Genomic DNA, 26,818 nt, shown 5'->3' with positions numbered 1-26,818 from the left:
GGGGAGGTAGGGTAGTAGGCTGTCCCCAAACGCCAGTTTGAGAACAACTTCCGTGGAAGACCTCCTGCAGTTAGAAAATTTAAAATAAAGATAAAATGTAATGCATGTATAAATAAATAAATAAATACATAGTTGAACAGTTTTCATATGCAGTCTTCATATGCGCATCTGTAATGGGAAGTAAATCTCTGCGTAAAAGTCTGTGCATATAGAAAGCAACGTAAGATCCGACTAAATTTAAAAAGAGGGAATATGAAGAGAATGATACACAAAAGTCAACGATAGCAGGTTACGTGAAGGAATGAAGTCAAATGGGTTAAAACCTAAACTAAGACAATATTACTCCGCTGTCTTAGTTCTAAGCCTTCATAAATTCCAATGAATGAAACGTATAAAAAGTAAAAGTCATGGAAATTACTTCAAAGATATTAAAAGAAGACAGAGATGATACACCTTATGGATATGATCCGCACTACTTTGCTAAACATGGACAAATACATTGGAGACATTCTTCTTAAGCTTGCAGCTCAAGTTACAGATAGTGGTCCATGTGTGACATACGTTGACCAAGGTGGATCTGGTAACTTTGTCAAGGCGGTTCATAGTGGAATTGAATAGGGTGATATGCAGAGGCTCATGATGTGATGAAATCTGTTGGCGAATTATGGAATGAAGAATGGCAGATGATTATTTAGTTGATAAGGTTTTGGACAAAACTGAATATGGACGCATATTTCCACACTGAATGGTTCAAGATTGCCAAAGAGCTAAAAGATTAAGATTTACTCCAACGGTACTACTTCAGAACTCCCAATAGTGTAATACCATCTGCCATGGAGTTTATGCTGCAACTATGGTTACTCGTTTAAAATTTATCTTAATTTCGCTTCTCCAATCCAGCTGAGAATTAACTAGACAACATATCGTTAATTCGAACATGTAAATTAGTGACAAATCTCTAAGGGTGATTTTGGTTCACGGGAATGTAAGATTACCGGTAGGAATAAAAGATTACTGGTGGGAATAAAAGATTACCAGGGAATAGGATTACTAGGAATGTTGTATTTTGTGTTTGGTTGGTTTAGCAGGAATGTAAGATTACCGTGTTTGGTTAAAGTAAAAAAATATTATTAGAATGTATATTTGACCAAATTGTCCTTATTATATATTTTTTTAACAAGTTGAAAAATATTTATATATTTTATTTAAAAAATTTAAATTCATAAAATTTATATAATTTTTTTTACAAAATTAAAAATATAAAAGGGTTTAATGAAAGGATAAAATTTTATTTTAACCCCTGAACTTCATATAAAATTTTAATTATATATTTTTTTTTTGTAAATTTAAAATAGTTTAAGGATAAATTTGTAATTTAACATTCGTATAATTTTTATTATTCAATGACAGAAGAATGATATTTTTGAAAGAAAGAAAAATTTAAGGGTATTTTAGTCCAAAACGCCGGTAATCCAACAATACCTAAGGAAATGGGGTAATGACATTCTCGGTAATATATCCAAAAAATCCACTATTGGTAATAAAACATTATCGGGAATGATATTCCCGACCAACCAAACTGGAAAATGTGGATTTCATTCCCATGAGAATACCACATTCCCCCAACCAAACACCCCCTAATCATGTTTGTTCAGTTTCTGCAATCTACTTGCAGTGTTCTTTGTTGGTATGTAATCATATATACCATTACAAGCATCTTTTTCTCATACGCAGGTGAACAAAAAATAAAAGCTTTTTAGGTTCATTTCTCATGAGAATTATGGCTCTCATGGCAATAAGATACATGTTTATATTTTCATATAAGATGAAATCCAAAGTTTCAGGGTCCAACGGTAGCTAAAAAGGCTGTTGGTGCCTAGCGGCCAATAGTGGGAATTTTGGTCAGGTTTACGAGTTAAATTAATACTATTTCATTTTATGTTTAAGGGTCATTTTGATATTTTATCTAAAATTTAAGGGTTAATTTGATATTTTATCTAAAATTTAAGGGTCATATTAACATTTTGTCTAAATATTAAGAGTCAAATTAAAAATAAATCACTTGCTAACGTGCCATGTCATAAAATTAACTCTAATTGACCATAACGTTATTTTTCAAATTTGATGACTAAAAGTGAGCATTTATAAAACAAAAGAGACCATTTTGATAGTTTACCCTAGAAGATATTGTCCTGCTCTATTGGGATGTCTCTCCTCTCTTTAAAAGCAATTTGCAAGCCGGGATTAGCATAAAAAGGCGATTTTCTCGATATATCAATGGTGAACAATATATTTTTTGATCTAACACCGATCATATTATATTTTTTGATTTAACACCCTTAGCAGTAAAGCGCTCCCCCTGCACCGCGTTATACGATGATTTGGTGCCACGTGGGGTATAGCGCGCCCCCTGCACCGCGCTATACGGTGATCTGACATATACGTGGATATAGCGCGGCCCCTGCAGCGCGCTATACGCCACGTAGGGGTATAGCGTGGGGCAGGTACCGTGACATACCTTTAATTTTATATAGCGCGAGACAGATATCGCGATATACCTTTACTCCTGACATAATTTTATATAGCGCGGGACAGGTGCCGCGTTTTGTATAACTTTCCTCGCTATAAATATCATTCTCAGCCGGTTAAGTTTCTCACATCTCTCATCTCAACTTATAAATTAATACAACAATTCCGTCAACGAGTCAATAATTCTGACAATCTTCTCATATTTTATTTAGAAGTTCGTACGATTTTTCGTTATAACGTAATTTTGTTATAATTTTTTATTATATTTATTGTTTATTATGATTATTTGAAAAAATATTATACTAATTATTTTCAATTAATTTTTTTGTTTGTAAAATTAGAAAGCGGGAGCATTCGTCGAAATAGTTTTGCGGTGCAGGTAATAATATTAAATTATATTATTTAATTTATTTACGTTGATGTGTAAAACTTTTATTGTGCTATATGTTCGTTCATATATAATTTATTAAATCTGGTTTGTTTCATTTATATTTTTTTACAGATATAATAGTGTCGCACTTTTAAACTCAAATAATGGCGCGACTTTCAGCTATTGTTTATTATGATGGTGAAATTCGAGAAGATGAAACCGGCGTTGTTTTCGTATCAAATGAGCGTGTTAAAATATCATTCAAGAGAAACATAACTCTTGAGGAGCTGATAACGAAGATTTCGAGGAAGATTCATGTTGGAAGTAGTAGAAGAGTGTCGTCGTTGCAATATAGATTTCCAACATCATTGTTGCCATTAACTTATACAGCGTTCGAACTTTCGAATAATGATGATGTTGAAATGATGGTTGAAGCTCAAAGTAATTATTCAGACGCCGCTATTGAGATGTATGCATATTTTGTTCAAGTGTGTACTGTTCGGGGTCAATCATTAAGCTCCCACTATGGGCTGACTGAACAAGTTGATCATGTTGATAGCCCAACAAAAGTAATGTGTAATGATTTTAATGCCATAATAGGGAGACATTCATCCGTAACTCCTTACGATATGTACCGAGGTAGGTCGACGAACAATCCGTATGACAACATCGCATCCAGTTCAAGGGGAAGGCATTCATCTACAAATCCCTTTGACCTTAATATGGAGATGTCATCGACGCAACCATCTGTGCAGTTTCCATTTGACGCGATGGCTTCAAGCTTTAGGGGGAGGCATTCGACTGTGAGCTTTTTCGATCTCAATGTCGATATGCCTTCCATTTCAAGGGGAATGCGTGCAAGTAGTAAGTTCTACGACCTAAATGTGGAGAGCATGGAGGAATCATCATCTCCACCAGAAGAACCGCTTCGTGAGCCTGGTGCGAATGGTGCTGAGACTAGACTATTCATTCACCCAGAATCACCGTAATTCAACTCCGATGATGATGAAGTTCCAGGAAATGTGGCACAAACTGACCCTCCTGCACACATATATGAAGCTGATTATGGTGCAATGTACGGGCCAGAATTTGCGGATATGCCTCATCTCGGTGACTATGGGTATTACTCATCAATAAATAATGGTGAGTTATCTTTAGGCATGGAGTTTTCAAGCAAAGAAGAAGCGATGATGGCTATCAAAAATTACAATATCCGTAATTCTGTTCAGTCCAGAGTAGACCGCTCCACGACCGAAAAAATATGTATGCTATTGTGCCCAGCATGAAAACGGATGCAATTGGATGGTTCGCGTATCGAAGAGGAAGAGGAAAACCAACAGATGTGAACTAACAGTATACAACAGTCCTCACACATGTTGTGCTGGAGGGGTCAACCAAGATCATCCCAACTTGGACTCTGAAGTGATATGCCAAGCCATCATGCCCATGGTCAAAGCAAGCTCTCATATAGTTGTTATAGTGTTGATTTCAGTTATACAATCGCAGTATGGGTACACTGTCTCCTATAAAAAAAGCCTGGTTGGCAAAACAAAATGCCATTGTCAAACTTCATGGCGAATGGGATGCATCTTACAACGAACTTCCAGGTTAGTTTAGGCTGGTGCGGACGTTGAATCCTGGGACAATTGTGGACTTTGAAACCTCCTATGCATACCATAATGATCGAGTTCTTCGCGATCGATGCCAATTCTACCGGGTTTTTTGGAGTTACCCACAGTGCGTTAATGTTGTCAAATACTGCAAGCCTGTGGTCCAGATCGACGGGACTTTCTTGTATGGAAAATACAAGCAAGTTTTATTATTGGCAGTTGCCCAAGATGGCAATCGCAACATTCTTCCAGTTGCTTTTGCTCTTGTCGAAGGAGAAGATACAGCTTCTTGGGTTTTTTTCCTCCAAAATTTACGGGCACATGTTATCATGAGGGAAAACATCTGTGTCATTTCAGATCGCGGAGCTGGGTTCAAAGAAGTAATGGAGTCTTTGGGTCCAATGTGGCAACCACCCTTTGTCCAACATAGGTATTGTCTGCCGCGAACTACCATGGAAGGTACAAAAAGAACGATGAGCGTCAATTAATTGTGCACATGGGTAAGTAAAACTTAGCAAGTTTATTTTCTTTCGATCGTTTTAATTTTGCAAAGACAACAAGTTAGTAAGTTATACATTTTTTGATCAGGTTACGAACTACTTCCTCGAACGTTTGAATCAATGTTTCAAGAGTTGCGGGCGAAGAACGAGGAAGGATATGATTACATCAGCCTCATCGATAAAGAAATGTGGACGAACGCATATGATGGTGGGTATCGATATGGACACATGACGACCAACTTGGCAGAGGCAATCAATTCAACCTTAAAGGGTACACGTCACTTACCAGTAGCGGCTTTGGTAAAGACTACATATTTTCGTTTGGGGCATTTTTTGCGAAGCTCGGGGGACAAGCTCAAACCTGGATGCAAGGCGGTCATGTCTATCACCCTAGATTAGTTGCAGATCTACAGAAAAAAATTACTGCATCAAATGGAATGTCTGTAACAAGCTTCTCTAGAAGGCATGAAATGTTTCGAGTCACAGAGTTGCCGCGACCACTTAAAGGGATTGAAGCTGTGTCATTAAGAGTAAATCTATGGGACAGAACGTGCGACTGCAGGTTTTTTCAAGCTCTGAAGTATCTATGCTCTCATGTGATAGCAGCTTGCTTGCATACACGTCAAGACTATAACCATTTTGTGGATCCCGTATACCTACTATCTGAAGTTTTTAAGGTATACGAATTTGAGTTTCCCCCCATAGGTAATGACAAAGACCCTGATGAGGTTCAAGATTGGCTTCCGATTGTACCAAATCCGAGTTTATTGAGGGAGCGTGGTCATCCAAAATCCAATCGAATTCATTGCGATATGGATATTAGAGAAAGATCTAGACAAGACAAAAGATGTGGCCATTGTAGAAACCCAGGACACACTAGAAAAACATGTCCACTTCTGTTGTCATCAAGTAACAATTGATGAGGAAATGATGTATTTTATTATCAAATAATAATTCTTGTACTTTAATTTGCATTTACTTTAAGTTAATGTCATTTGATAATCACCGATGAAGATTAAAAAAAATAAACACAATCATTAAATTTTAACAAACTAATAACAATAAGTATTAAATGGTAAATGATAACCAAATTACAATAACTGATATTAAATGGTAATAAACAAAACGAACTGAAATACATTAAAAAAGTCCAACAAATTTAACAAAATAATGTAAGTATTAAATGAGAAATAATAAAAAATTACAATTTAACAAAATAAAGTAAATACAAATATAATAAAAAAACAAAATCTATCGATGCCTGCGACGCGAATGTGTTCCGCAGGGCGGTGGCTGTCGGTCTCGAGGAGGATTTCTTCGTATCACTGGTTCTGACTCCTCGCTGTCATCATCATCACAATCGTCGTCGTCGTCATTGTTGTCGTCTTGCGCAGGTACATTAGGTTGATGAGGAGCTGATGACGATGAAGAACCTCCGTAGAATAAGGACTCTGGAGGTGTATGACTGACTATCCCACCGGCCTGCGAAAACTGTAAAACTCATTAAACCCAGACAACGCTGAGTGTGAAAACTGTACAAGAGGCGGTGTTTGTGCTGCGACCATGGGTGATGAGGCTGAACCCGCAAAATATCCAGCATATGAACCCCATGTCGGATCTGCAAACATAGACCCATAATAGCTTCCAGGAGGGGTCATCTGTGACGGTGGCGGTGTCATAAACCAGGTGAAGGCGGCGGCGGCGACATTTGGTAATGGAAAGGCGATGGCGGTATCATATATGGCTGCGGCATCATATATGGCTACGGTGGCTGCTGGGAAGGTCCTGCTTGTGCAGCTGAGGATGAACCGGAAGCACCTGCTCTCTGTCCACGAATCGGGGGACGATGGTGCTGTGTCGGTGAACGTCTCTATCGACGTCGTGGAAATGTCTGCCCTCGTGCATCCTCGGGAAGTAGAAACGATTTCCCGTTACTGTTGAACCACTCATAATAATCCTCAGCATACATCAAGAAGTCAGTAAAAATGGGCTCTCTACGTGGAAGGCGCCGATGTCGATCCTCCCACAACACGACCCACCCATGATGCCTCACCAGCCAATCTGTATCTGTCTTGCCGCGTCTATCTAAGCTATACAACTCGTCCATATTGCGAGGTGCTTCCGGAATTAGTTGAAAACAACCAAACTGCCGGAGCACGCGATCAGTGGAGTGCCACTCGAAGGTCGCATAACAGATCAGAGGGACCATCGCCATCCAAACATCTAATGGACCCCTCAACTCATGTGGGATCACCGCCCTCACATCATCAGTAGAATATGACATCCATTCAAACTAAAATAAATAATATATAATTTTTATCAAAATAATAATCTAATTATATAACTATAATCTAAAAATCGATTTTTAAATATTAAAATTCATACATGTGTGCCAACCTTCTGATCGATTAGCACCCTAATCTTTTCTAAATCATTAGGTAGCTCCTGATGAATTTTCCTATCAGTAGACCACCTATTCAAGGACAAAAATTTGTGTTGAGTTAATCGATCTACGGAATCGGCCAATAGGGGGTGAATTGGCAATTAAAAATTTCGTGGAAGCTTTTGCAGAAAATTTAAAGAAATTGCACAGCGATTTACAGTGGTTAGACTTTCTCAAACAAAGTCTACGTCCACTACCTTAGCTATCCACACTAAGGATTTTCCAACAAATTCACTAATTTGTTCTTTCTTTTGAGGCCAAAGAGATAACCTTACAAAATCCCTCAAGAGTATACCCCAACTCTTGAGAACACTCTTTTTCCCAAAGAGAATATTACAAATTTGCAAACTTACAAGAAAACCTCACAAGGTAAGATGTTTGCACAATTCTAGAACAAAGAAAAGAACACTCAAGGATAAATACAATTGAGTACAAAAGTGTTCTTGAAAGCAAATGAATATTGGATGAAAAATAGGCTTGAAATACTCAAACTTTAGGTTTGATGCTTTCTCTTTGATTCTCTCTTGATTCTAGTTGATTGATGTTTCTTGTTCTTGATCAATGGCTCCAGAACTTGTTTAAATACCCCTTGAATCAATTCTGAACGTTGGTGATAATTAGTGGGGATAATAGAGCCGTTTAAGTGTGAAAACAATTAATTTTTCTAGGTGGAGCGTCTCATGCATCGATGCATGATCAAGTATGCATCGGTGCATTCGTGTAAAATTCAAATATTTTGACCGTTGGAACACTTGATGCATCGGTGCACCAAGTATGCATCGATGCATGAAATGCATTCGATGTTTGAAAAATAGCCTGATGCATCGATGCATGGCTTGTGCATCGATGCATCAAATGCATTCGATGTTTTGAAAATATTTAGAGTGCATCGATGCATGGAGAGTGCATCGGTGCATGGAATGCATTCGATGTTCAATTAATTCATTGATGCATCGATGCATGTATTGATGCATCGGTGCATGCCTTTGAATAATTGATTTAAGGCTTGTTTTTGGTTCAAAATACTTTGTGAAAATTGTTTCAAAAATAGTTTAAGTACAAATCACAATTTTACACATTTAGTAAGGATTAAAATTGATCTTGAAAAACTTGGAGTAATAATTTGATATTCGGTTAATTGAATCGAATATAAAATTATAAAATCATTTGTAAAATCTTGAAATTCATTTAACTTAATTTGTTATATCGAAATATCAAAAAATGTTTTCAACAATCTCCCCCTTTTTGATATAACAAAACATTTGAGTAATTTTAAGATTTGTTTAAGAAATTATTTTTGAAATCGATTTTGAAAAACTTACTCCCCCTTACTATAGCACATCTTAAATTTTCTCCCCCTTTTTGTTAAATCAAAAAGACTCTATATAAACGTTTTAAACAAGAATTTTTGAAAAACATTAGCCAATTGATATATTAATAATAAGCTGCTAAGATCACAATCAAAAGAGAGATTAGCCATTAGTTTTCATAAACAATATTCATAATAAAATGTGAAATGGCATAATTGGTCATATATCTAATGATGCAAAATGAATAAAATTCAAACCAAATATATTAAAATTAAGTTCAAACATTCAAGCATCCAAACATCCAAACAAACATAAACATTCAAATCAAAAAGTTTAACAATCCAAGTTCTTAAAGTTTAAAACCAAATATCATCAAATAACGTTTAATCATCCATAGCGGAATCGGGAGGAGGAGGAGGATAATGAGCTCTAACTTCAAGAGTAAGAGCATCCATACGATCACGCATCTCCCTCTGAAATTCAGTTATCGTAGACTCTATGGAAGCAAAACGCAGATCAAACGACTCTAGAAAAGATTGGAAATAAGGTGGCGTTTGATCATCTTGCCGAGCTGGTACTTCCTCGTCAATATCTCTCATAAGCCTTTGAAGCTCTGGATCATTATCAGCGTCAGGAGCTGGAGGAGGAGGAGGAGCACGAGAAGAACTAGGAGCAGCTCGTGAAGAACTAGCTCCCGGGGTTTGCTTACCGGGTCGAAAAGACCATAGTCCGGTGTTCTCATCCAGTTTCCAATCCGATTTCTTTAAGGATGTGATATTGATTGGGTTTTGGAGCGGAATAGGATTGTCAAGGGAGACATCTAGGCCGAGTTTGATAAACAAATTGCTTAGTAGACAACCATAAGGTAGGGTTTCTACATGCTTTGAGGGAATGATGTTTATGATATCGACAAGCGCGCTAAAGACAATATGTGGAAAATTGATTTTCTTTTTGTTCTTTATACAGTGCATCCACCATAAGTCTGTAGTACGTAGTGTGGAGTATCGACCTGCGGATGGTCTAAACCACCAAGAGATCATTAAGTGAAGAAATCGATCGTGGTGAGACCTAAAGGTACTGACACTAGCATTAGGAAGATATGGATATTCCACATCTTCCTTCTCATTAAATAAACCCTCGTCATCTAAACCAAAATGAGATGCGATGGATTCAGAAGTAATAGTGATATATTGTCCTAAAAGATAGGATCTAATCGCTATAGTACCGCACTGAGTTGTGTTCTGAATACAAACCGCATTGGAATAAAAGATGCGGACAAGTTGGTGAAAGACGATGGGTTGAAGAGAAAAGAGTTTATCAAACTTCCATCGGCGAAGAATTGAGAGGTATTCAAATTCAAGTTTTATCATAGCTTGTAGAGAAGGAATACGCTATTCCCTAATACGATAGGATTGGAAGGAGTTCATATACCTAGAGTACAATTCATCCCTACGGTTTTCAGGCATGTTAAAACAAGTACTAATGAGGGATGAAGGAATATTGGATGGATTTTGAGGTCTAGGAGCGGGAGGACGGTTTTGGTGAGACCGACTCGAGGATGACCTAGGGCGTTTGGGATTAGACATGGTTAGGGAAATCAGAAAAGAAATATCACCTGCAATTTTAAAACACATGTATACACAACAATTAATCCCAAAACTCAAATGAGTCCTCAATAATTCAAGGTTCTCTAACAAAGTCCTAATGGGCAAATTTTTGAAAACTATTTAAAATTAATGTCATAATACGCATAGTTTTCATGAAAACAATACAATTGAATCAGTAATTTTCAAAAAAAATTTTAATTCGAAATTTCAAAAACAATTTTGAAAGATTATGCGTTTTTGATGAAATTCATTGTAGAAACTAGTTTAGAATCATCATATAGCCAATGCCCGATAATTATTTCAAACTAGAACTAATCTAAACTAGTCCTAAGTTCAAAAATTTAATGAAATAGAGTTTTTGTGAAAATACATTGAAAAATTCGGATTGAGGGGAATGAGAAGATGTTTTGCACGATTTAATGAGTGTAGCAGGTTTGTAGGATAAAAATCTTGAAGAATCCGATGTTTCCCGAAGGTTTTGAGCAAAATGGAGATTTAGGGTGAGAAGGGGACGAACGGTCGTGAGAAGTTTAGAGTTTAGGTTTTGAAAAATAAAGAAGATGAAGCCTTTAAAACCTAAAACCCGAAGGATGCATCGGTGCATGGTCTTATGCATCGATGCATATTCAAGGATGCATCGATGCATTGTTAAATGCATCGGTGCATGAAGCACAAAAATGTCAAAAATCCGTTTTAAACACTTAAAATGCTAAATAATTTGGCTCTAATGGTAATGGCAACTCATATATCAAAAATTAATTATGTTCAATCAATCAAATTAATCTTCAAACTTTATTTGAACATAAAATTAATTTTTATTAAGAATCATAAACTCCCCCTAACTAATAGCAAGAATACAATCAAAAATTATTATTATAAGCATTTTTCAGTATTTATTAAAAGTGCTAAATTATTTTAAACACTAAGTGAAGATAGGTCAGTTAAACCTAATTCTCTTCTAAGTGTCCAAAATCTTTCTTTATCTAAGGGTTTTGTAAAAATATCCGCTAATTGGTGCAAAGTATCAACAAATTCTAGAACTACATCTTCCTTAGTGACATGGTCCCTAATGAAGTGATGTCTTATTTCAATGTGCTTAGTTCTAGAGTGTTGGATGGGATTTTTAGTGAGACAAATAGCACTAGTATTGTCACACTTGATAGGAATGGTACCTAATTCAATTCCATAATCAAAAAGTTGTTGTTTCATCCATAAAACTTGTGCACAACAACTACCAGCTGAAATGTATTCCGCTTCAGTGGTAGATAATACAACACAATTTTGCTTCTTTGAAAACCAAGAAATCAGCATATATTTCCAAGGAATTGACAAGTACCGGAGGTGCTTTTCCTATCTAATTTTCATCCTCCATAATCCGCATCAGAAAAGGCATGCAAGCTAAAGCTAGAGTCTCTAGGATACCAAAGTCCTAAACTAAGAGTGTCCTTAAGGTATCTAAAGATTCTCTTAACAGCTAGTAAATGTGATTCCTTAGGACATGATTGAAATCTAGCACATAAGCAAACACTAAACATAATGTTCGGTCTACTTACAGTTAGATAAAGCAAAGAGCCAATCATTGACCTATATAATTTAACATCTACACATTTACCTCCTTCATCTAAGTCAAGCTTTGTTGAAGAGCTCATTGGAGTGTTATGAGGTTTCCCATTTTCCAGTCCAAACTTCTTGAGCATATCTTTGACGTACTTAGCTTGATTAATGAAGATGCCATCTTTTCTTTACTTGATTTGGAGTCCCAAGAAAAATGAGAGCTCCCCCATCATGCTCATCTCAAACTCACTTTGCATTAGCTTAGAAAATTCTTGGCAAAGAACATCATTAGTATAGCCAAATATTATATCATCAACATAAATTTGAACTACTAATAAATCTTTACCTTTATGTTTTAAAACAATGTAGTGTCAACCTTTCCTTTTGAAAAACCTTTTTCAATTAAAAAATTTGACAATCTTTCATACCAAGCTCTAGGAGCTTGTTTTAAACCATAAAGAGGTTTTGTCAATTTAAGAACGTGATCTGGAAATTTTGAATCTTCAAAACCTGGAGGTTGTTCCATATACACTTCTTCTTTTATAAAACCATTTAAAAATGCACTTTTAACATCCATTTGATATAATTTAAATTCATGAAAACATGCAAATACTAATAACATTCTAATTGCTTCCATCCTAGCTACAGGAGCGTATGTTTCATCATAGTCTATGCCCTCTTCTTAAGTATAGCCTTGAGCAACAAGTCTAGCCTTGTTCCTCACTATATTACCACTTTCATCAAGTTTATTTCTAAAAACCCATCTAGTACCTACAGTAGATTTATTACTAGGCCTTTCAACTAATGTCCATACTTTACTTCTCTCAAATTGATTTAATTCTTCTTGCATAGCCATAATCCAATGTTCATCTTTTAATGCTTCTTTGATGTTCTTAGGCTCTATGCATGAAATAAATGCAACATAATTACAGATATTTCTAACAGAAGATCGAGTAGTTACCCCTTTTGATGGATCACCTATAATTTCACCATCATTGACATAGTTGTACTCTCTTGGAAAAGATACTTCCCTTTCTTCAATGGTTGGATTCTCGAGGGGATCATGAGTTTCCTCATCTTTTGTTTCTTCCTTTGATGATGATTCTCCAACGTCATGTCTAACGTCATTTGCTTGTGCAATACTTACATCATCATTAACAGAAGAATCCTTCCTTGGAAGGGGATTATCATCGAAAACAACATGTATAGACTCTTCTAAAACTAAAGTTCTTTTATTAAATACACGATAAGCTTTAGAATTTAAGGAATAACCCAGAAAAATTCCTTCATCACTTTTAGCATCAAATTTGCCAAGATTTTCTTTACCGTTATTTAAAACAAAACATTTACATCCAAAATGATGAAAATAGCTAATGTTAGGCTTTTTATTTTTGAGAATTTCATATGGAGTTTTCTTTAAAATTGGCCTAATCATTACTCGATTTACAACATAACAAGCGGTATTTGTGGCTTCCGCCCAAAATATTTTGGCAAATTATTTTCACAAAGCATGGTTCTAGCCATTTCTTCTAAAGTTCGATTTTTTCCTCTCAACAACTCCATTTTGTTGAGGGGTTCTAGGTGCTGAAAAATTATGGCTAATACCATTAGAATTACAAAACTCAATAAATCCAAGATTTTCAAATTCAGTTCCATGATCACTTCTAACACTAGTGATAGAGTAACCTTTTTCATTTTGGATTATTTTTGAAAATGTGATGAAATTTTCTAATGCTTCATCTTTAGTACTTAAGAATAGAACCCAAGTGTATCTAGAATAGTCATCTACCAAGACAAATGCATATTGTTTTCCTCCCAAGCTAGTAGTTCTAGTTGGCCCAAAAAGATCTAAATGGATCAATTGTAATACTCTACTAGTTGATACATCATTAATAGATTTAAAAGAAACTCGTTTTTGTTTTCCTTTAGCACAAGCATCACAGATTTTATCATTATCAAATTTAAGCTTAGGCAACCCTCTTACTAAGTCTCCTTGAATTAACCGTTGCAAAACACTCATACTAGCATGACCTAGTCTCCTATGCCATAACCAACTATCATGCTCATCCTTAGCAACTAGGCATAAATTAGTCATATCAATAGAATCTAAATGCACCATGTAAATGTTTCCTATTCTATGACCAACAAGCATAATCCGATTAGATGCAATGTCAATGACTTTACAACCATTAATTTCAAATAAGACATTGAATCCTTTATCGCATAATTGACTAATACTCAATAGATTATGCTTTAATCCATTCACATATAAAACATTCTTAATTTGTATGGAAGAGGTATTACCTATTGTACCAATACCTTCAATGTGACCTTTTGAATTGTCTCAAAAGTCACTTCTCCTCCATTTTTGGTGTTAAGCTCAATGAACCGGCTTTTGTCTCCGGTCATATGTCTTGAGCATCCACTATCAAGGTACCATGAGTTTGAATTTGTTTCCCGTGCCTTGTAGCAATGCTCCTTTCCCTACAAACATAGATTAATTTTTGATTTTTGGTACCCAAATTATTTTGGGTCCATATTCATTAGTTTCCAAAATCCTAGTCCCCTTAGGTATCCATTTGTGTAGGATATTTTTATCTTTAGTAGTAATGAGTTCTTTAGGAACCCACATACTTCTAATAATTTTTCCATTAGAGGTTCTTTGGGGACCTCTATGATTGTAGTTTCTAAAACTTTTTCTAACAAAGTTGGATTTTGAATTTCCACCTTTTTCAAAATGTTTTGTTCCAACTTTATCAAAAGAAGTTTTAAGATCATCAATTTTCTTTTGATGATCATCATTGATCTTTGAAAGTAAATTTTGCAAATCTAAATTTTTCTTTTCAAACTCTTCTAGTTTGATTTGCAAATCTTTGATTTTACTTTCAAGATTGTTGTTGGTTTTGGATATGAGTTTGTTTTCATTTTTCAATTTTGAAACATCATTTTTATATTTAAAAAAAAATTTCTCATAATCCGAAGCCAACCCATTGTACTCCTCAAATAACTCATCATAAGATAAATCATCAAATCGGATGAGTTAGAGGTTACCTTAGAATCTTCCCGAATGCCATCAAGCACAAGTTTGCTACTTCTTGTTCCTCTTCATCGGAACCTTCTTCATCGCTCCATGTAGCCACATGAGCCTTGTGCTTATTCTTTGATTGACCCTTTTTCTTCAATTGTGGGCAATCATATTTGACATGCCCCGGCTTTTTGCATTCATAGCAAATGATTGGGTCCTTCTCTTTTGGTTCATTTTTGAGGCCTTCGTTTCGTTTGAATTTTCTTCCTTGGTAAGGTCTCATCATTTTTCTGAACCATTTGGCAAACAATTCCATTTCCTCGTCATCATCATCATTATTAGAATCACTCTCATCTTTTGTGGATTTGAGAGCAACTCCAATATTTTTCTTCTTCTCCTTTTCCTTTGGTGTCTCTTCAACTTTATCAAGGTCCACCTCATCTTCAAGCATCATATCATGAGTGAGGAGTGAACCGATAAGTTCTTCAAGAGTTAAGGACGATAGGTCCTTAGACTCGATGATTGTCGTCTTCTTTGATTGCCATGATTTTGGGAGGGATTAGACTAACTTCCTCACAAGCTTTTCAGTTGAGATGATCTCTCCATATGATTTGAGACCATTGACAATCGTTGAAAATCTATCCGTCATAGCTTTGATGTCTTCATTTGGTTTCATCCTGAAATTTTCATAGCTATGCGTTAGAATACTAATTTTTGATTTCTTTACCTCATATGTACCTTCATGTGTGACTTGAAGCTTGTCCCATATTTTTGGCGGTTGTACACGATGAAACTCTTCCGTATTCATCTGGTCCAAGAGCACAAAAAATAATATGGATGGCTTTGGAGTTGAGCTGGAACATTCTTGTCTCTCCTTCACTCCACAACCTTGGATGAGTGATAGGCTTGATGTATCCTTCTTCTACGGCATTCCATGCTCCCATGTCACTTGCTTGAATGAAGTACATCATTCTATTCTTCCAATAGGCGTAATTAGCTCCATTGAAGAAATGAGGCTTGTTGACGGGCATCGAATCAAGACCGGAGTCGTAATTTGAAGTGGAGGCCATTGATGACTTGGTAATCGATGTAACTCTTCCCGAATCGACTCAAGAGGCGATTAAACCTTCAAATGAGTGAGGCTCTGATACCAATTGTTGAGTTAATCGATCTACGGAATCGGCCAAGAGGGGGTGAATTGGCAATTAAAAATTTCGTGGAAGCTTTTGCAGAAAATTTAAAGAAATTGCACAGCGATTTACAGTGGTTCGACTTTCTTAAACAAAGTCTACGTCCACTACCTTAGCTATCCACACTAAGGATTTTCCAACAAATTCACTAATTTGTTCTTTCTTTTGAGGCCAAAGAGATAACCTTACAAAATCCCTCAAGAGTATACCCCAACTCTTGAGAACACTCTTTTTCCCAAAGAGAAGATTACAAATTTGCAAACTTACAAGAAAACCTCACAAGGTAAGATGTTTGCACAATTCTAGAACAAAGAAAAGAACACTCAAGGATAAATACAATTGAGTACAAAAGTGTTCTTGAAAGCAAATGAATATTGGATGAAAAATAGGCTTGAAATACTCAAACTTGAGGTTTGATGCATTCTCTTTGATTCTCTCTTGATTCTAGTTGATTGATGTTTCTTGTTCTTGATCAATGGCTCCAGAACTTGTTTAAATACCCCTTGAATCAATTCTGAACGTTGGTGATAGTGGGGATAATAGAGCCGTTTAAGTGTGAAAACAATTAATTTTTCTAGGTGGAGCATCTCATGCATCGATGCATGATCAAGTATGCATCGGTGCATTCGTGTAAAATTCAAATATTTTGACCGTTGGAACACTTGATGCATCGGTGCACCAAGTGTGCATCGATGCATGAAATGCATTCGATGTTTGAAAAATAGCCTGATGCATCGATGCATGGCTTGTGCATCGATGCATCAAATGCATTCGATGTTTTGAAAATATTCAGAGTGCATCGATGCATGGAGAGTGCATCGGTGCATGGAATGCATTCGATGTTCAATTAATTCATTGATGCATCGATGCATGTACTGATGCATCGGTGCATGCCTTTGAATAATTGATTTAAGGCTTGTTTTTGGTTCAAAATACTTTGTGAAAATTGTTTCAAAAATAGTTTAAGTACAAATCACAATTTTACACATTTAGTAAGGATTAAAATTGATCTTGAAAAACTTGGAGTAATAATTTGATATTCGGTTAATTGAATCGAATATAAAATTATAAAATCATTTGTAAAATCTTAAAATTCATTTAACTTAATTTGTTATATCGAAATATCAAAAATGTTTTCAACAATTTGTTATATGCTGTATAAAATTATTAATATACAAAATCAGTTTTATAATTACCTCAGAAGTAGTGGAAATACGAATGTGTTCTTCACAACGGGACATAAAAAGGGTAATCGATACCATGCCCAAGACTGCAGCAGCAGGAGATATCCGCCGATAGCATTACGCCTGTAGTCAGTGGCTCCACATATCTCCCTGTACAACAAAGCCAAAACTGCCGAGCCCCAACTGAATGATCCGGCGAGACGAAAGTCGCTAAGATGCCGCAACCACATGCAGTGAACTAGGTTGCGCGATTTGTCCGGCATCAGCAACCCTCCTATCAGCTGCAGTATGCATGCCCGTGCATACATCTTAACCTCATCCTCAGAGGCGTCTGCGCTCAACTCCCAAAAATTGGCATCTAACCAATTTAACGGTATCCTACCTTCGATAAAATTTTCCGGGACACGTCCTAGACTATCCCGACACAAAGTAGTCCAAGAACCGGAAGTTATCCCCGATATCACATCTCCATCCACCGGAAGCCCCAGGTGCATAGAAACATCCTCAAGCGTGATCGTGCACTCTCTGCATGGAAGATGGAATGTGTGGGTCTCCGGCCTCCGCCGCTCTACTAAGGCAGAAATCAAGTCTGACTCTATCTTACAGTGACCCTGATATCTACCTATTTAACCGAATCCAACCTCTACTAAATACGGCAAGACACAACTGGGTATTACTAACTTAAGATTCATAATAAAAGGATATAACACACGGTCCTTCTCCTAAAAATAAATAATTACAAAAATTAATTCTTAATCTAATAATCATGCATTAAATGAATCAACTAATTATTACTAATAATTTAAATTAAATTAAAACGTTAAAATGTTACCGTATCAGCAAAGTGTTGAAATATTTAATTCTTAATCTAATAATCATGCATTAAATAAATAACTAAATATTACTAATAATTTAAATTAAATTAAAACGTTAAAATGCTACCGTATCAGCAAAGTGTCGAGATATATGATTTCCATCCGAGCGAAGTAGACTGCCTTCCATTATATATCTGTAAAAGAATTATATTAGTAAAATATTAAATAAAGTAAAAATATAATAGAAAAAATATTATAAAATATACCTTAAAAAGAGAGTATTTGAGAGAAATTTAGGGAATTTGAGAGAATTTGGTGTGATAAAAGTGATTGAGGATGGGATATTTATAGGGAGGATGGAGACGTGAGGGGGGTAATTAGGGGTATAACGCGACCCCTGTACCGCTCTATACCCCACGTGTCAGATATCCAGGTATAGCGCACCGTATAGCGCGGTGTAGGAGGCGCGCTTTACTGCTAAGAGTGTTAAATCAAAAAATATATTGTTCACCGGTGATATATCGGGAAAATCGACTAGATTATTGTTCTCAAACAATTAAATAATATTATTTTTAAATTAATTTATAGTCAGAAGCCAATCGTTTTCGGCCACATGTCCGTTCCTTCACCACGTGTCCATCCTACGACATCTGTGGAGTCGAATCTCTGCCATTTCTCTTCCCTCGGTTTCCCCTCTTTCCCTCCTTTTTATCTCCGATCATCTATGTTCCTCCATTTCCTCTATTGATAACTTTTAATAATAATAAAAACAATAATTTAACGGCTAAAACATCGGTCGCCTTCTTCTGTTCTTTCTCTCCCTTTCCTTCCCTTTCACGATGGAGAGAACCCAATTCTTCTCTCCCAAATTCCTCCAGGTTCTCCAATCGCCCCTCTCGATTCCTTCGTTTCTCTTCCAAAGCTTCAATTCCGGCGGCTTCCTCGGTGATGACACTTTTGGTTTCTTTCCTTGGTCCCTTTCCGAAAATGGTATTGAGAAATGTTCTCTTTTATAGAGTAATGTTGCTTCTTTTACGTAACGAAATAGACAATTAAATTGAATTGAGTAAAGAGTCATGGGTGTTGAGGATACTGGGGCATTTTTTTTAAGTTTTGCGTTGTGATTTATATTATTGTTCAATAAAGGGTCATAGGTGTTAAGAATTGAACTGAATTAATATTATTGTTCTTTGTATTTGACTGGATTTTGCAGATGTGGAATGGATTCAAGAGGAGAGAGTCACTTTGTTCACTTCAGATGGATTAATTCAAATCGGAGGTTCAATGGTTCCGCGGCGTATAGCTACTTCTGATGTATGTGTTCTTATTACCTTGTTATTACCTTTTTATGACTCGGTCAAATTATTGTTTCGGTCCCTGTACTACACTCAATTTGGTGACTTAGTACCTGTATTTGATTCAATAATGGTTATCAAAGTAGTTATTTCCACTAATTTAGTGATTTGGACCAATGCATAATATTTTTTTGAATAGTCTATTGCGCAAGGAAGTATCTGTTCAAAATATTTGTTGGTCATTGACAATGCACACAAAAGAATAACACTCCTTTTAACCACTGTGACCACTTGATTGGTTCAACCAATGCATAATATTAATAATTAGGACATAATTATGCCAAAAGTATGGGGACTTAATCCTAGATTGAGTATAGAACAGAGATGAAAGCTATAATTTGACAATTTTAACATTGAGTTTCCCCCCAAAATATTTTGGAATCTTAATTCTCAAAAAAGGATACTTTTAAAGTTATTCATAAAACAAGATGATTTATCCAAATAAACATTAAAAAGTAAACTTAACCCTTCACCTGTCTTCTAAATTTCTTATTTTTTGATATTGCAATATTCTTTTTTCCCCCAATTCTTTAGCCTCCCCTTCATCCATACTCATTGCAAGATAATATAAATCCACATTTTCTTCACTCTAGTCTTGACATTCGTTTCATTCATTGGTTCATCTTTTTAGAATATGTAGTTATTTGGATTTTGGCTGAAGAATTTTGAATTTTTGTGCAGAAGAAGCAGGCGAAGTCAAAAGCATCTCAAAGATTACAATGGTTTCAAGAGAGTAATTACATGGATTCTAACCAAGGGTTATGTCTAGGTGCTCTTTTCAACATTGCAGCGACAAATGTAAGAAACTTCCATGCTGTTAATTTGTCATAAACCGGAGGTTTTCAATTCTAAAAGACTTAAGACTCTAGGGACTTGATATGGGCAGACGGCTTTGTATCATTGGTTTTTGCCGTTCCTTTGATATGCTCAGTGATGCTGTAGAAGATATTGTTTTAGAGCATGGTGGGGAGGTATGCCGCATTGGACCAGAATCAATCATCTTTTCTTAAATCATTACCAAATTCCACTTTTACATACATAAAGAAATTGAGTTGAAAATCGTAGTTTAATATAGTATCCGAGACATTCTAAACTAATATTTCACAATATAGCCTTAAGATTCTCTCACCGTGTCTTTTGTTTGAGCTCTTTGTTCCTTTGTTTTATCAGGTACCAGAGTCCATATTAATGTTTTAGTTAATGAGCAATCTTTTTGTTTGTTTAGTCAGGGACTCGGGTGTAAGTATCAGGTATGAGTATGGATCTGAAACGGATATGGTTTTTTTTTTATGTTTTCTCCATGTATTTGGAAGATCTTTAGAGGTCATGTCTCCATATCCATGTGTCAGACACGATATTCAAGAAAAATGAAGAGTTCGAGTAACGTAGGTTCACAATTGGTAGTTGTTGACCCCATTCACATATTCAATCAAACATACAAGTCTGATCTATTTACTAAACAAATCATGAAAATGTATTTGCTGAGTTTTCCAGGTAGAATCCTCAGCTTTGAGTGGTCTTCCATTTTAGTAGCTTTCTTGAACATCGAATCAAAAGCAACATGTTATTATTAGAAACCTATTGGTTAAACTTTCAAAACGTGGTTTCACGCCTCCATTCTGAACTGTTCTCTTACACGCATTGCGACATGCATTATTTCTTTCATTTCTGTTCTGCATTCGTATGATCATTGTCTGCTGATCCTTGGAAAGGTCTGCTTGCCTTCTTGTGGCTACTTGTAGTTTCAAGATATTCACATCTATCCATAATGTTCAGGTCGTTGCGGCGGAGAAAGCCATCAAAGGTGGATTGCACGAAAAGCTTACCATGACAGTTCCAGTGCCATATCTCTTCTGATACGCTTCACCTTGCAGTAAGAAGCGGTGGAGGGATTGTTGAGAAGGTTTATTGGCAATGGGATTTTTGTAAATATTTCTTGAATTTCTTCTAACCATTATTACATTGTTGTCTCCCTTTGTGCATGATGTACATATAACTGTTGTATTCATTTGTACAAAACAGAATGTTGTATTTAAACTCACCAACCCAATTCAATTACTTGGGAATTTATTGTCAATATCCAAATGATTATTCTTAGTTTTTTCTGTTTATGCCATCATCCTTGGCTGCTTATTTAATAACCCTCTAAAATCTTTAAGTAACTGGTTATTTTATCAGATTTTGACACCGAATTTTTTTGAAATGTTAAATGTTTTGGGGTTTTCCGCAATCTTAGATTGCAACTTAATTTTTTGTTTAAAAGATTTAGATTTAAACTAACGCAACAGACTATGTTACTCGAGTAACCCGGATCATTAAGAGAGTAAAATTCCCTTAACCACTGAGATCACTCCAAAAGTTCTCAGATTGTAATTTAACCAGCAAATCATGGATGTCTTTTTAGAGGTCTACGCAACACAATTTCACATGAGAAGCAGCTTTGGTTTGTTCTTTAACATCGCTATTTCAATTACTTTCATGTTGATATGCCTCTGTTTTTAGCAAGAGAAATTAGAAACTTAATCAGTATGAGCAAATAGGTGATCATTTTTAACAAGCAAACAGAAATGCTTAAAATCTAGTATACAACATGATCTCTGTACTTCTTATAGCTTCCAGTAGATGCCCAGTTTGTGCAAGATGCCCGAAAGGACTCCGTAGAACACGATCTCCGCAAATATCACGTACAGAAGGGTCCCTAACCGCACTGAGTGCCAAACGTTGTTGAAAACGTGTTTTTGGATCCAAAAGACCTGAGCATATATACAGAAAATTTCATGAAATTGTGATTATCGAATTAGTACTTTTTGATCTTAAAAGAATGGGTGATTGATGTTGCTTACAAGAGTATTGTTTGTTGACTCATAATACCATCCGTTTAAAAATGCAGGAAGGATGCCTTGCGCCCCAAGCACATATATCAGCATTGCATTCATGCCTATCCATTCAAGAAACAAAAATGGTGTCCTCAACCCCCAAACATCTATCTGTTTCATTCAGTTCACCAATGGAACATCGGAGAATATGATCAGTTAGCGTTGAAGGATAAGAATATGATGTTTTCAAGAGTACGGAATTGTTTTTACCAGAATGTAGAATGCTGAGAATACGATCCCGGCTGCACCGGCAGTGAAACACACAGCTGAAACTGTAAAGCTGTTTGTTGATGGGAATAGCTACAAATTTGCAGAGAGAAAATACTCGAGTTTTAGATTTCGACTTGCGTAGTTTAATGGAAACCGATTTCAGGAGCCTCACCATCTGTAAAATGAAGAATGATGGCCAAAATAAGTAAGCCTAGTGCCATTGGCACCCATTGCTTGAGCCTCTCTGAGTGACCCTACAAATAGAACACTTTAATTTTTTTCAGTTCCCTGGAAACTACAATTCCATGATACATTTCGTAGTTTCAAAAGTTTCTAACCTTGAAATGAATTAAAACGTGTCCGTAATGGATTCCAATAGTGCCCGAGAGGATAGCTAAAATCGAACTAAGAAAGAACAAGAACCAATAAAATCACTGCATATGGATTATGTTTAGAATGAAGTTATGGTTAACTAAAGGAAACCTTAGCAAGCCTTCTGGTTCGAATGGTGCACGGCACCAACTCGGCGCATCCTCACGGAAAGGACCTTCACTTGGAGAACTATAAGTGCAAGCCTACAATTTTGTTGAAACAAAGTAAAATATCAGATGGTAAGCGGTGATGACTTGACTAATCTATTGCAGATTGAAGCTCACAAAAGACTAACCTTAAGGCGTTTCCAGACCGGATAAGCATAAAGATGGTTAATGCCCCAAACCTGTCGATCGACGTAACCAACGGCATTGCAAGCCGGCCCTAAGTGTCCTCTCATCCCACATTTTACCTTAAAACAGCAGAGCAGAAAAAAAATAGAACAAAAGATTGTCAGTTAACTGAAGGCTGGAGGAAGTTGATAAACTATATGCATTAAGCTTCTGAGATACAATATTAGCAATACCGTGTATCGTGTTGTTTCGTCGTCTGTCTTTACAACAAAGCTCCAATCTGGGACGTATAGTGAATATGTTGTGACCATGTAAATGACAAAAGCAACAAATCATCCAAGCCTAGATTTTCACTTAGACAAAAGGATTGTAAACTTCAGGTGAAATGAATACTGGCACAGTGTATATCGGTACTTTACGAAATTGAAGAGTTCAAATAGCATCGATTATGATTGAAAACATAGAATCTGTGTCTTCATTTACCATTGCCAGCTGTAAGCAGTGAAAATAGATGAATATCCAGGTTTCAAAACTGTTGGTCTGAGCTTTGTGGTGAGAGTCTCTATCAAAGCTACAATGAAGTAAACCAAAGCTATTCTCTGTTTACACATAAGAAATTCATAATTAGCTGATGGATCCATTTTCAAGACAAAATTATGCAATCGCCATTCGAGTCTGCTAAGGATGAAAGATGTTATTTACCTGGAGGATTCCACACCATCGGATTTGTTTCATGTCAACCCCATAACGAGATCATTTGGTGCATGGGAGTATCCACCTGCAGATTTCAATTGCAATATTCCAGACTTGTTTCTAAGTTTTCCCCCCCATATATTTGGAGAATTATATCCCAGAGTTATATATCTGAATATGTGTCGGATACGAATACCGAATATATTTGGGAGTGATGAGTACCTTGCAACAAAACCCCCCAAAATAGAAGCTTTAGAGTTCTCAAGCATATCTTTCTAATTGCATCCTTTACCTTGGGAATTTTCTGCAACAGGTAATATTTATAAGAAAAACTGAAAATCAAGAGGGAATCGTTTGAAATTAGTACCTTGAGAGCCAAGGTAATGGCCACCCCAACAATGAAAAGAAAAAAAGGCATGACAAAGTCAGCCAGTGTGCATCCATTCCATGGTGAGTGATCAATTCGAGCATATGCTCCCCCGGCATCATCTACCAATATCATCAGCTACACCCACAGATCGAAAATTCGAGATTCGAAACTATCAACAATGATAGAACTGAATTCGGAGAACTCGAGGAACTGGCGACCTGCATGCACACACTTACCACGATGGTGAGTCCTCTAAAGGCATCCAAGGTCGCAACCCTCTTGGTCTTTTGCTTTACTAATGGTTGTTGCTGCTGCAAATGTTGTTGTTCTTCAACCAGCTTGTCTTCCTTTTTCCCCATGTTTTCTCTGTCTTCTCCTACATGATCCACATTTGAACGAGCTAGCCCTTCTTCCATCTTTAAAGGATCCGCCATGAGTTGCTGTAAAGAAAGGTTACAAAAAGTAGGAAAAGCTTGGAGGATGACAACAATGGAGGCAAAGAGAGACCGGTTTATAATCCGAGAGGTGGCCGGCAAATAGTTGGTGCCAAAAGGGAAACGATGGGGCCTAAATAGATACTTCAAAGTTAAAGTGAGACAAAAGGATAAAGGTTGAGTCGGACCAATCAAAGAACAGGTAATGGCCGTTTAAGACATGAAACAGGTCCTCTGATTCCATTCTGGGTGGCTTGGAACTGCGTAACTCATAACAACGGGAGATTTGGGATGGTGGAAAGAAACAACAAACTAGTGGTGGAATTTGGGTTTAATCCATTTATTTTCATTACTATTTCAACTGTCAAGTACAACGCTCCTGTTTTGTCCCCCTTAGCTGTTCCTCTAGTGTTTGATAGGAATTTCCTTGCGAGGAAGCCATTGGAGCAGGAAGAAAACGTTGTTTATTTCCGCGTTAAGTTAAATTTACAACTTTTTAAGATTGTCTTAGCTGTTTGATTGTAAGTATCACACTATCACTTCAAAATATCATAATTTTGGCTGTTTGATTGTAAGTATCACACTATCACTGCAAAAGATCATAATTTTGTTTTTAATGATCAGGACGCGAATCCAGGAGTAGATACACACGTAGGTATTTTACCAGAATTCAACGGATTTTGATTTGATCTAATTTTATAAACTCGAATTGATTCGAAAAAATTCAAATAAAGTTTTGAATTATAAAATAAGACTCATCAACTCGACTAATTCAACAAATTTTGACTCGACTCGATCGAATACTTGCTCCTAACAGGCACCTGCCATTGTCGATCGAAATGGTTAAATTACTTGATGGGTCCTTGCAGTATAAGATGAAGAATATATTAATCCTACTTCATAATCTTATCTATTGAATGATCACTTGCCTAGAAAATTGGAGTCATAAAGTTCCAGAAATCAGCTTTCTGTTGAATGAAACTGATCTATCAGTGAATAAGGCCGGTGGTAAAATGTTAATGTGATGATCAAATATTCAAAGAAGACTCCAAAAAGAAAAAACTTTATATTTGTAATCATATCGAAATGTGGAGTGATGAGCCGGCTTAAACTAGTTTATGATCCGATTTAATTCTAATATTTGAGATTTCTTTATATTAAAATTTGACTGAAACTACAAGAATCTGGCAGATTCTTAAAACAAATGAATCAAAAACACAAAAGCTTTTTGAAAATCGGACCGGACCGGTCAGTTCAACCGATTTAACTGAGAATCATTGTTTAGTCCTGTTTAATCTAAACAGATTGAACCGCTATTAGTAAACCGGCCAGAACCGCTGAACCGTTCGAACCAGACCGGTTGAAAACCGGAAAAAACCGGAAAAAATCGGGGAAAACCGGGATTTTTGTTTTTTTTAAAAAAAAAATTAAACCAAACAACGTCGTTTGTTAAACGAGCCAAGTCGAACTTGAGTATTGCTGAGCTCGAATTTGAAAACTTTAAAAGTAAGCTCAACTTAACTCAAACTCACAAGCTAAAAATTATCAAGTTCAACTCAAACTCGAAATATAATATTGAAACTTGAACTCAAAAAGGCTTGAACTCAAAAAAAAATTAGAAACTCGATTGAAGCCTAAAATTCGAGCTTGATTGAAGTAAAAGAATAGTTCACTCAATGCTCACCAAAAGGTTCCATGATTTTGAATGCCAAATTACCTCTATTATTTATAGAAGTTAGTTGTGATGCGCTTCTATGTTTCTTAGCAATGTGAGATTGTTTTGTTCTCATATTTTTACTCTTTAGACTTTTAGGATGTTCTTCTATGTTTCTTAGCCATGTGAGATTGTTTTAAAAAAAATTAAACCAAACAATATCATTTTGTTATGATTTTTTAACCCCAAATTTATTTTTTAATTATAGTTATATAATTATATTTATTATTTAATATGTTTTACCTTAAATATTATGTTGTAGTTAATTTGAATCATTTTGTTTCACTTGATTTTATGATTTTTAACTTATATATGTTATGACTTGCTTTGAATATAACTTGTGATATAAAAAATTTATTTTTTA

General features: G+C 35.9%; 2 pseudogenes; one reads left to right on the top strand and one right to left on the bottom strand.

Moving 5' to 3' along the window:
• Window positions 1-444: 444 nt before the first annotated feature.
• LOC120165697 lies at window positions 445-21,506 on the top strand (annotated as a pseudogene).
• A 500-nt stretch (window positions 21,507-22,006) lies between these two features.
• LOC120165676 lies at window positions 22,007-24,743 on the bottom strand (annotated as a pseudogene).
• Between the last annotated feature and the right edge of the window lie 2,075 nt (window positions 24,744-26,818).

This window comes from Hibiscus syriacus, unplaced genomic scaffold, assembly GCF_006381635.1.
Source record: "Hibiscus syriacus cultivar Baekdansim isolate YM2019G1 unplaced genomic scaffold, ASM638163v2 tig00111587_pilon, whole genome shotgun sequence".
NCBI lineage: Eukaryota > Viridiplantae > Streptophyta > Magnoliopsida > Malvales > Malvaceae > Hibiscus > Hibiscus syriacus.
The sequence above is the reverse complement of the archived record's forward strand: the minus strand, read 5'-3'. Positions and strand labels throughout refer to the sequence as shown.